The sequence below is a fragment of the Notothenia rossii genome (genome assembly GCF_949606895.1).
Source record: "Notothenia rossii genome assembly, chromosome: 5".
NCBI lineage: Eukaryota > Metazoa > Chordata > Actinopteri > Perciformes > Nototheniidae > Notothenia > Notothenia rossii.
In genome coordinates, this window is record NC_136903.1 from 35,079,320 (window position 1) to 35,089,465 (window position 10,146).

Below are 10,146 nucleotides of genomic sequence, written 5' to 3' on the forward strand. Positions count from 1 at the left end.
CCATAGTTTTCAGGCCAGTGCCACTGTACCTGTTTGGCTACTGCGTAAATTGGCTGGTCAGCAGCAATTACAGGTACCTGGCCTGGGTTCAAAAATGCCACAATGTCCTTGATTTTGTCCATCACATGTCTGACAGTAGCAACAGAGTGGGCTTGATCTCGGAGCAGAGGTAAAAGTGATGTTATGCTTACCTCAAATGTTAGGTGTCTCTTTTTTTGAAGCGTGGTGGGCTGACCAAGTCACATCCACCGGGCCATCAGTCACAGTAACCTTTTCTAGCCACTCGTACTCTAGTACGAGTTGTGACATGTGAAGACTATTATCTGGACCTGTTACTATGTTCTCTGTAACATTACTCTTTGGGGAAACAGGGTATTTCTTGGTGAAGAAGGCAGGGCATATATTTGTGAAGGAGTCAGGTAGTTCTGGAATAACCTTCACTTTGTCCTCTCCAAACTTGAGCTGTCCACGCTCCTCAGCTTTGTAGTCCTTGATTGGGTGTTGGAAAACCGAGATGCTGGTGCCATGGAATTAAGTCGTTGCTGTTGTAGCAATGGGGTTATGGTCTAAGTTATCCATTGCTGCTGTGGTGAACAACCCTCTACGCACAACTGGTGGACAGACCACTCCATCTTCCACATATTTTATCCCTGTTGCCTCTCCTAACTGTGCAGATATTTCCAGCACTCTGTCATTATGAAATGCCAATGCCATGCCCATGAAGCAACTCGATCAACACATTTTTTTTCTCCAGACAATCCAGTTTCTACGTGGTCCAGAAAGTATGATTTGACATCAAAATCATTCATATAGGGCAGGCGAAAGTGAATTTATAGCAATTTTTTTTTAATATGAAGCCATCAGCAGTGGCCATCTTGAAAAATGGCCGCCATCTTGGATTTTCTTTTTGTGGCTAACGTGCTTTTACAAAAGAGCAGTGTTGGGCAAGTTACTTTTACAAAGTAACTAGTAATAGTTAGAGTTACTGCTCTCAAAAGTAACTAGTTACTTTATTAGTTACTCAATTATAAAAGTAACTAGTAACAAGTTACTTTACTTTAAAAATAATAAAAATACAAGTTTTTGTGTTGTTCTGTGGCACAGTAAGAGAAAAGACAACTCCCCATCATTGTAGCAATTATCATTATGAAATGTAGTGGAACAATAAAACACAAAAGATATGTTTAGACATTTTGACAGGCATCTTTATTGTAGCCTCAACAATCAAGTTCTAAGTAGGGCACTTGTAGTGCAATATGAGATAAAAACAACTACACTATTTTGACAGTGTAACAATTAAACAAGAAATACACTCTTTTGGCAGTAACAATTACATAAATAATAAACTGTCAGGCTGACACTGAAGACAAACAATAGATAAGATCGTAATTATTAGTGTTAGTTATAACAATTATGTTTAAGACGACAAATATATAAATATACACACATGTATATACATTTACATAAACATGGAGGAAACATAAGGCCAATTTCTATAGATAATGACATAAGAAAGTAATCGTAGTTGGATGTGGAGGGAAAGGAAAAAAATGTATGTGGGTGAAATACAGTAGTGTCAAAAATGTAAGCATAATCCATGTATGTTAACCCAGAATAAAGTTACCTCTAGGAATATTATTATTATTATTATTATTATTATTATAATAATCTATGCCATCTATACAGGCTGGCATGGAATACATGTTTGACACTGTATAGCCTCCACTATTTAACCACAGAAATTATGTTACCGGGTTGATAATTTAGAGATAACAATGATCGTTTTCTCGAGATAATGGCATTAAAAAATTGCCTAATTGCAAGCATTGCAGTTTTATCAGCCTAACAATTACATTCAAAATGAAGAGTATTAGAACAATTTAACGTTTGCAGTGGCGGATGGCCAATAGAGGACGCTAGGGCGCCGCCCTCCCTGAGCCACACACAAAAAACATTTATTAAATAATTAATGAATGGATGGAGAAGTCGCCCACTGGAGGCAGGTGTCTGTACCAGGTTAGCCAATTAGCCAGGTTAGCCAATTGCTACAGCACACATACACACATATAGTATAATAACGAAAATACACAATTACCATTTATTTTAATGTATCTCTGGGACATTAACGCCATATAACGTATTGAAGCCCAATATTACCTCTTTTTCTGAATTGAAGACAGCAGCTTCAAGTTCGTGTTCGGTCACTCGCTGTCTTGTTAAATCTTGTTCTACAAAAACGGTGAATGTTACTTATGGATGTTCCTCTTTGCATGCCACATTCAAAAGTCAAGTGGTGATGTATATTTTCATCACTACAGCCACTATGTAACATGTTCTGAAAATGTCTAGGTAAGATTGTAGGCTGGACTCCACCAGCCTGTTCGAGTAGGCCTACAGCAGCAGTGGTGGGCAACGTTCAAATCTAGAACAGTTGGCGCACTTAAAGTTGGTTCCACTCCTTTGGGACAGTTTTAGAAGCTGCAGTCTCTGTCATTGACTACCTCGTGTTGGACCCCTCCAAGTAACGTTTCTTGTATTTTGTAGGGGGGTCCGTGGAGATCCGCCCCCGAAAAAATTGTTTTTATATAATAATTTAGTTATTTTTTTATGAAAATAATAGCTTCATGTTCACATGTTTGCAGGTTTCAAATGTTTATGACGTTTAATAAAGTGTAAATTAAGTATTTTTTAGCAGGACTGTTTTAAAAGTTAACGGTTTATTTCTAAACGATTACTTCCGGCCGTGCAAAATATAGCGGGGAAATCTGAAGTTCTGTTAAATTGAGCCAAACGGAGACCAAAGGAAATTCCTCCAGCTCCACCACAACGGTACACCAACATGTTCGAGCAAGATAACGTGAACCTCTGGCGGGGAACTAGGACGATTCGAATGTGTGATGTTGACATCAAGCTGGAGAACATAGGGAGAATATTTAAAGTGAGTAAAAAATGTGAGTTACAACCGGCTCGCCCAAAGAGGATATTTTTAATTGTATATTTGACTCGCTGTATTTAACGTCAGTCCAAGAAATTCAAAATAGGATAAGTTCAAATGTATTATTTTCCACACTTATACCATTTAGCGTATACGCCTAAAGTTAGTCTCGTATTTTCTGGAGTTTGTTAATGCCACATATACTGTAAACAGGAGCCGTATTGCGCCTAATTCCTTACACAGTGCACGAGAGGGTGTGGATTTAAGGCGAACATAGTCATACTTTATTAACGACCAGATGCTGACGTTTTTGTTCTCATAGTTCAGCATGTCATTTTCCTTATTTGTGGTCTTTTCATGTAACTTTATAGTAGGCTAGTAATAATTAGGGCTGTCAAAGTTAACGCGTTAACGCATGGGATTAATCCCTCTAGTATTTCCACCGCACATGTTCACCTGGGAATTAACTAAGGTAGGCACGTTAAACTAACAGGATGACTGAGGAGTAGGGTTCGGTACCGAAATCGTACCGAACCCTTCTGTACTGTTAGACGGGACGTGTAGCGAGCACAGTGGAAGGGTTGGGAAGCTAAACTTGGTTCCGAGTAAGAACAAATAACACGTCCGGTACCGGGATTAATAAGAGTTGTGAGGACAGGAGGACCGCAGCTCTCTCTCAAGTGTTTTAGCTCCTATGCTGTTAATATTAACCACCATTTCCTTTATGAAGTAGCAGCTGCAGCATATGTATTGCAGGCATATTTGCCAACCCTCACGATTTCATTGCCCCCTGCCGGTTTCCTCCCGGGTCATATTTCTCCCGATTTCTGACAAAATCAGATTTACTCACGACTCATGAGTATTTCCTGAGTATTTCCTCCTTTCCTGTAAATTAAACTATACAGGTCCAGCCCACACATATGCTCCATCAAGCATAGTGCTACAGGCAGCAAGGCACTTACAACTACATTTAGCCGCTTTCACACCAAGTACTTTGCCGGTACTTGTCCCCAGTACTTGTTCCCCCCAAGCTCATTAGTCCCTCGATCTGCGTCCTCACCGGAATAATTCCCTGAGGAAGGATAAGGCAAATGAAGCCGCCGACTTCACTTCTGCTTTGGGTTTACTGGCAGGCACTTTGTAGTGCTTTATCTGCTATTTATCTTTGCACTAAGGTGTGTCTGTTGCTGAGCCTATTTACTATGCATACACACTAGGGATGTTAAGATTCACTGATTCGCATCGGTGCATCGGCATAAACGTTCAAGAAGCGAGTGCACCGGTTGAAAGAGTGCACATCGGCTACAGTTTGGGTTGAACTCGCGATGCATCGATTGTAGCGTCTTTGCATCGGTAAAAAAACGATTCATTCATATAAAATCCCCTCATCTTGTCAACGCTCAGCAGAGACGATCTTTGATCTTTGCTTCGCACTACGGAGGCCGAGAGTCTCAGTTATCAACACACATGAAGTCGAGGAGAAAGAGAAACACAGCGCACCGAAAAATACCCACAAATCAAACCTTTGGCAACACTTTGAATTTTTCATGAAAGACGGTCAACTTGAAAAATCACTCGCAAATTGTAAACGATGCCGTGCTGCTTTAAAGTACACAAGTAGTACGAGGAACTTAGCGACGCACATAAAGAGGCGACATGGGGTCTGCGGCTGGAAAGAGAAACCTGAAAGTAAGACATATGAGTTAAATCACTCAGTGAGGTGTTCTGTCAGAGAGAGTGTTGTTTAGTTTACAGCAGCCTGTTTTGTTCAGCCGGATAATATCCACATACCTACTTTTATAATTTCCGAATCATAAATATAATCGATAGATTTATGATTTATGATTCGAAAATTAGTAGTTACGTCCAGGGCCGTATCCAGGATTTCCTAAATACTGAGGTCCAAACATGCTAGGGGGGTTCGGGGGATACCCCCCAAGATTTTTGGGATTTTCATCTAGTTAGGTGCTTTTTAAGTCCTGTGGGGGGTCACACATTGGATAATATATTGATTTCAAACCATGTCAGTGGGCTGACAATGTCAGCATCAATTATTTTTGAAAGTGTAATGCATAAGAATCAGTTAATTGTTACTGATCTGGACATGCAGAAGAAGCTAAAATGATCACAACATTGTCAACATTCATTTTCCATGTCTCTCTCCTTTCCATAACCTGCACCCTCTCTTCCATCTTCTTTAGTCTCTCCTCTTCTTCCTGTTAACTCTCTCTGTCCTCTACTCTTTCTCTTTGTTCAATCTCTCCCTCGTTGTTCGATTTTTGCTCCTCCTCACTTGTCGCTCCTGTCATTGAATTAAAAGCAATTCAGCTATTTAGTTCATTTCACTTGTTTTTTTGCATTTTATGTTTTATTTAAATCTGTTTTGTTTGATTCTCAAAAGAGAACAAAGATGTAAGCAAATTGTGTTTTATACAATTGTATGTTATTATGACATCATAACTGCAATAGATGTATGTTGTTTTACAATTATGCTTATTGTAAATGAAGACTATTGTTATAGATATATGGATGGATGGATGGATGGATGGATAGATAGATAGATGGATAGATAGGGTTATTAAGCCTACATTCTTTAGTGTGACCGTACCTGGAGTTCTAGATGGATGGATGGATAGATGGATGGATGGATAGATGGATGGATAGATGGATAGATGGTTAGATAGATGGATAGATAAATAGATGGATAGATAGATGGATGGATAGATGGATAGATAGATGGATATATGGATGGATGGATAGATAGATAGATGAATAGATGGATGGATGGATGGATAGATAGATGGATGGATAGATAGATAGATAGATTGATGGATAGATAGATATATGGAAAGATAGATAGATGGATATATAGATGGATGGATGGATAGATAGATATATGGATAGATAGATAGATGGATAGATAGATAGATAGATAGATAGATAGATAGATAGATAGATAGATGGATGGATAGATGGATAGATAAATAGATGGGGTTATTAAGCCTACATTCTTTTGTGTGACTGTACCTGCAGTTCCTCCCTGACTTCCATCAATTTATCTCTCTCTCTCTCTGCCTGTCCTGTCTCTTCCTTACCAAAGCTGAGCTTCGACTGACGTAGTCTTTTCATTATATCTGAGTCAGTGTAAAAAGAAAACAATACAATGTTATATCTTCAATGTTTTACTCAAATTGAAATGAAAGAAAAGCATTACAAGGTTTGGTAAAAGGTCATCCTTCTGACATTGGATGAATGTAATGAACTTTAGCTCTCTGGCTAGTTTATTCACACAATTTAAACCAAAGTATAGCCTATGGCTGCAATATAAGTTAGAGTGCATGTTGTCGGGCGTCTACTGACTAACGTAGAGCGTTCACACAGGATCTGCTGGTCATATGATGTCCTGATGAACAGAAACACAAGCAGCCCGCTGGACTCAAATTTCTAGATACCTCATCACTCCTCCGCTGCTGCGATACAAGTCCGGTCTGCGGTGGTTTGTTGATACATGTCGTCTTCTTCTGTTTGCTTTAACCGAGGCTACGTAGTTTTGCAGCGCCCCCCAGAAAATATTACTGAGGTCCGGACCTCGGTGACCTCAATGGTGGATACGGCCATGTCAATATAACTATACAGGACTGTCTCAGAAAATTAGAATATTGTGATAAAGTTCTTTATTTTCTGTAATGCAATTAAAAAAAACAAAAATGTCATACATTCTGGATTCATTACAAATCAACTGAAATATTGCAAGCCTTTTATTATTTTAATATTGCTGATTATGGCATACAGCTTAAGAAAACTCAAAAATCCTATCTCAAAAAATTAGAATAGTTCCTCAGACCAAGTAAAAAAAAAAAGATTTATAACAGCAAAACACAATCAAACATTTGAAAATGTCCATTAATGCACTCAGTACTTGGTTGGGAATCCTTTTGCACGGATTACTGCATCAATGCGGCGTGGCATGGAGGCAATCAGCCTGTGGCATTGCTGAGGTGTTATGGATGCCCAGGATGCTTCAATAGCGGCCTTTAGCTCATTAGCATTGTTGGGTCTGGTGTCTTTCAGCTTCTTCTTCACAATACCCCACATATTCTCTATGGGGTTCAGGTCAGGGGAATTTGCAGGCCAATCGAGGACAGTAATGCCATGGTCAGTACACCAGTTACTGGTGGTTTTGGCACTGTGGGCAGGTGCCAGATCATGCTGGAAAATGAATTCCTCATCTCCATAGAGCTTTTCAGCAGACGGAAGCATGTAGTGCTCTAAAATCTCTTGGTACACAGCTGCATTTACTCTGGGCTTGATGAAACACAGTGGACCAACACCAGCAGCTGACATGGCTCCCCAAACCATCGCTGACTGTGGGAACTTCACACTGGATTTCAAGCAACTTGGATTTTGCTCCTCTCCAGCCTTTCTCCAGACTCTGGCGCCTTGACTTCCAAAACTTGCTTTCGTCTGAAAAGAGGACTTTGGACCACTGTGCAACTGTCCAGTGCTTCTTTTCCTTAGCCCAAGTCAGACGCCTCTTCCGTTGTCTTGAGTTCAGAAGTGGCTTGACCATGGGAATACGGCTATTGTAGCCCATTTCCCGGACACGTCTGTGAACAGTGACTTTTGATACCTGGACTCCAGCTTCAGTCCACTGTCTTTGAAGCTCCCCCAAATTCTGGAAGCGACTCTTCTTCACAATGCTGTTAAGGCTGCGGTCATCTCTCTTGGTTGTGCAGCGTTTCCTGCCACATTTCCCCCTTCCAACAGACTTTTTGTGGATGTGCTTTGAAACTGCACTCTGTGAACAGCTTGCTCTTTGAGAAATTTCTTTTTGTGTCTTACCCTCCTGATGGAGGGTGTCAATGACGGTCCTCTGGACAGCAGTCAGATCAGCAGTCTTCCCCATACTTGTGATTTAGTTTACTGAACCAAGCTGAGTGTTTTTCAAGGCTCAGGAAACCCTTGCAGGTGTTTTGAGTTAATTAGACGATTCAAGTGATTCGTTGAACACCCTACTAGTATACTTTTTCATGATATTCTAATATTTAGAGATAGGATATTTGAGTTTTCTTAAGCTGTATGCCATAATCAGCAATATTAAAATAATAAAAGGCTTGCAATATTTCAGTTGATTTGTAATGAATCCAGAATGTATGACATTTTTGTTTTTTTAATTGCATTACAGAAAATAAAGAACTTTATCACAATATTCTAATTTTCTGAGACAGTCCTGTATATGCTTTTTTGGTTATTATCCGAACCCCTTGTGTGTTATGTAACTTGTTCTGCATGTAAATGGTCTGAAAAATCACAAACCCTCAAAGTACACCCTGTAGCGAGTAAAACTCTACCACAGAAAAGATCTGTCTATGCTGCCCCAGAACGCCTCGTTGGAGATTTTTCTTTTTCATTTTTTTTCTTCCGGCAACCAAGTGACGTAACGACGACCCCATGGACCAATTGGTCCAAATGGACCAGTCCACACACACTCAATCTTTTCTTAGCTGCAGTTCCGCGGATTTCTCAGCCTGAGACGGCGGGACGCGGCGAGGCTGTGAGTCCACACACACAGGGTGTTTCTCAATGTCGAGGAAGGCTGCTCCAGAGCCACTATTTCAAGCATACTACGTCAGGGGTACTCAAACTTTTTTGTTAAAGGTCCACTTGTGAATTTTATACAAGGTCAATGGTCCGGATCAATGCCAGTAAAGTCCCCCCCCCCCACCCCTGGAGCGGAGCAAGGAAACTGAAATTAAGAAGCAGTTTCGGCACGCTACGCATGGGGCCCACTTGAAGGGGTTTCCCGACATGTTGTTGCAGTAAATTAAAGGGTGTTTCATGTTGTCATTGCTGTGGACCTTCTCAATCTTTTTTTATGTTTTTATTTTTGTTGAAATTGTTACGTTTATTCTGGTTTGTTTTGTGTTTGTATTTTTTATTTTAAATTGATTTATTTATTTGATGTTTTGTGAGCTGAGCTGTGTGATTTTATATTTTATGTATCTCTCTGTACAGCACTTTGGTCTGGAGGTTTTGAAGTGCTATATAAATAAAGTTGGATTGGATTGGATTAATCTACTTTATTTGGGGGCCCCCTTCTGGTCCAAGCACTTGCTTGTCAGTAAACGGTGCCCCTGTATACACACACACATTCAATACATACATACATAAAAACTATTGGGAGAAATGGCACTGTTTGTCAGAGGCGTGGGAAGGTATTTTGAGTGGGGGTGCTGAGGTGCTGGACTCCAGTGAACATTATTACGGGCACTATAGAGCACGCACAAAAGCACTCCCCACACGCAAACACACAGTACACCCGCGACTGTTACAATGAAGGCTCGATAATCAGCAGGGGTAAATATGGAGTCAGATTTGGGTCAATATTCTAGCGCGCAAAACAAGCTACTCACGAGTGGAAAATGTGCTTTTACACGCGCATGAAATGACCCTCGCGCGCAGATTAAACCCCCACGAGCAGATACAGCCCTCTGTGGAAAGCCAAAGGAGCCATAATACGCCGTATGTTCGCCCGTTTTTTCGCACCGAACATACGGGCGTATTTTCGCGCGGTTTTTCATATGATATTGAGACCCTCCTTCTGATTTCCATAGCCAATGAGTTCAAAGTTTCTGTAACCAATCAGTGAAGAGTAAAGCCAGACCAAAGCAATCTGTAGATGAAAAGTTCCTAACATTGTGAAGCTGTGAATTGTAAATTATTCTAGATTCATGGGACTATGTATTAATTTGCCTTTCAATATAATAAATATATCAATCAATATAACCTGCCTTCATTGTCTTTTAAAATAAAATCGCCTTACCCTTTTCCTTAACCCTCTGGAGTGCGAAGTGAAGGGTATTTTCTCAATTTTTAGATGTCTGCTTAAATCAACTTTTAAATGTACTTCTTATAACATGGCATGGCGTTACATGTCAAAATGGTCAGTAGTCTCTGGTCTTGCTAGAAATGCAAAGTCACTCACCTTATGAGATACTAAGCTTAGAAATCCGATTTTTGGAAAACTTCCAAACTGTTGTGAAACACAGATGTACTCATGTCATCCATTTTTTTTGGTGTTTCAGATTTGGTTCACCAAAGTCTTTGGTTCACCAAAGTAGTGAAATATATGAATTACACTATAGGCCTCTATAAATGTGTTGTTCATGTATAAAATGAAAATGTGTAAATTATAATTTAGAGTAAAATAT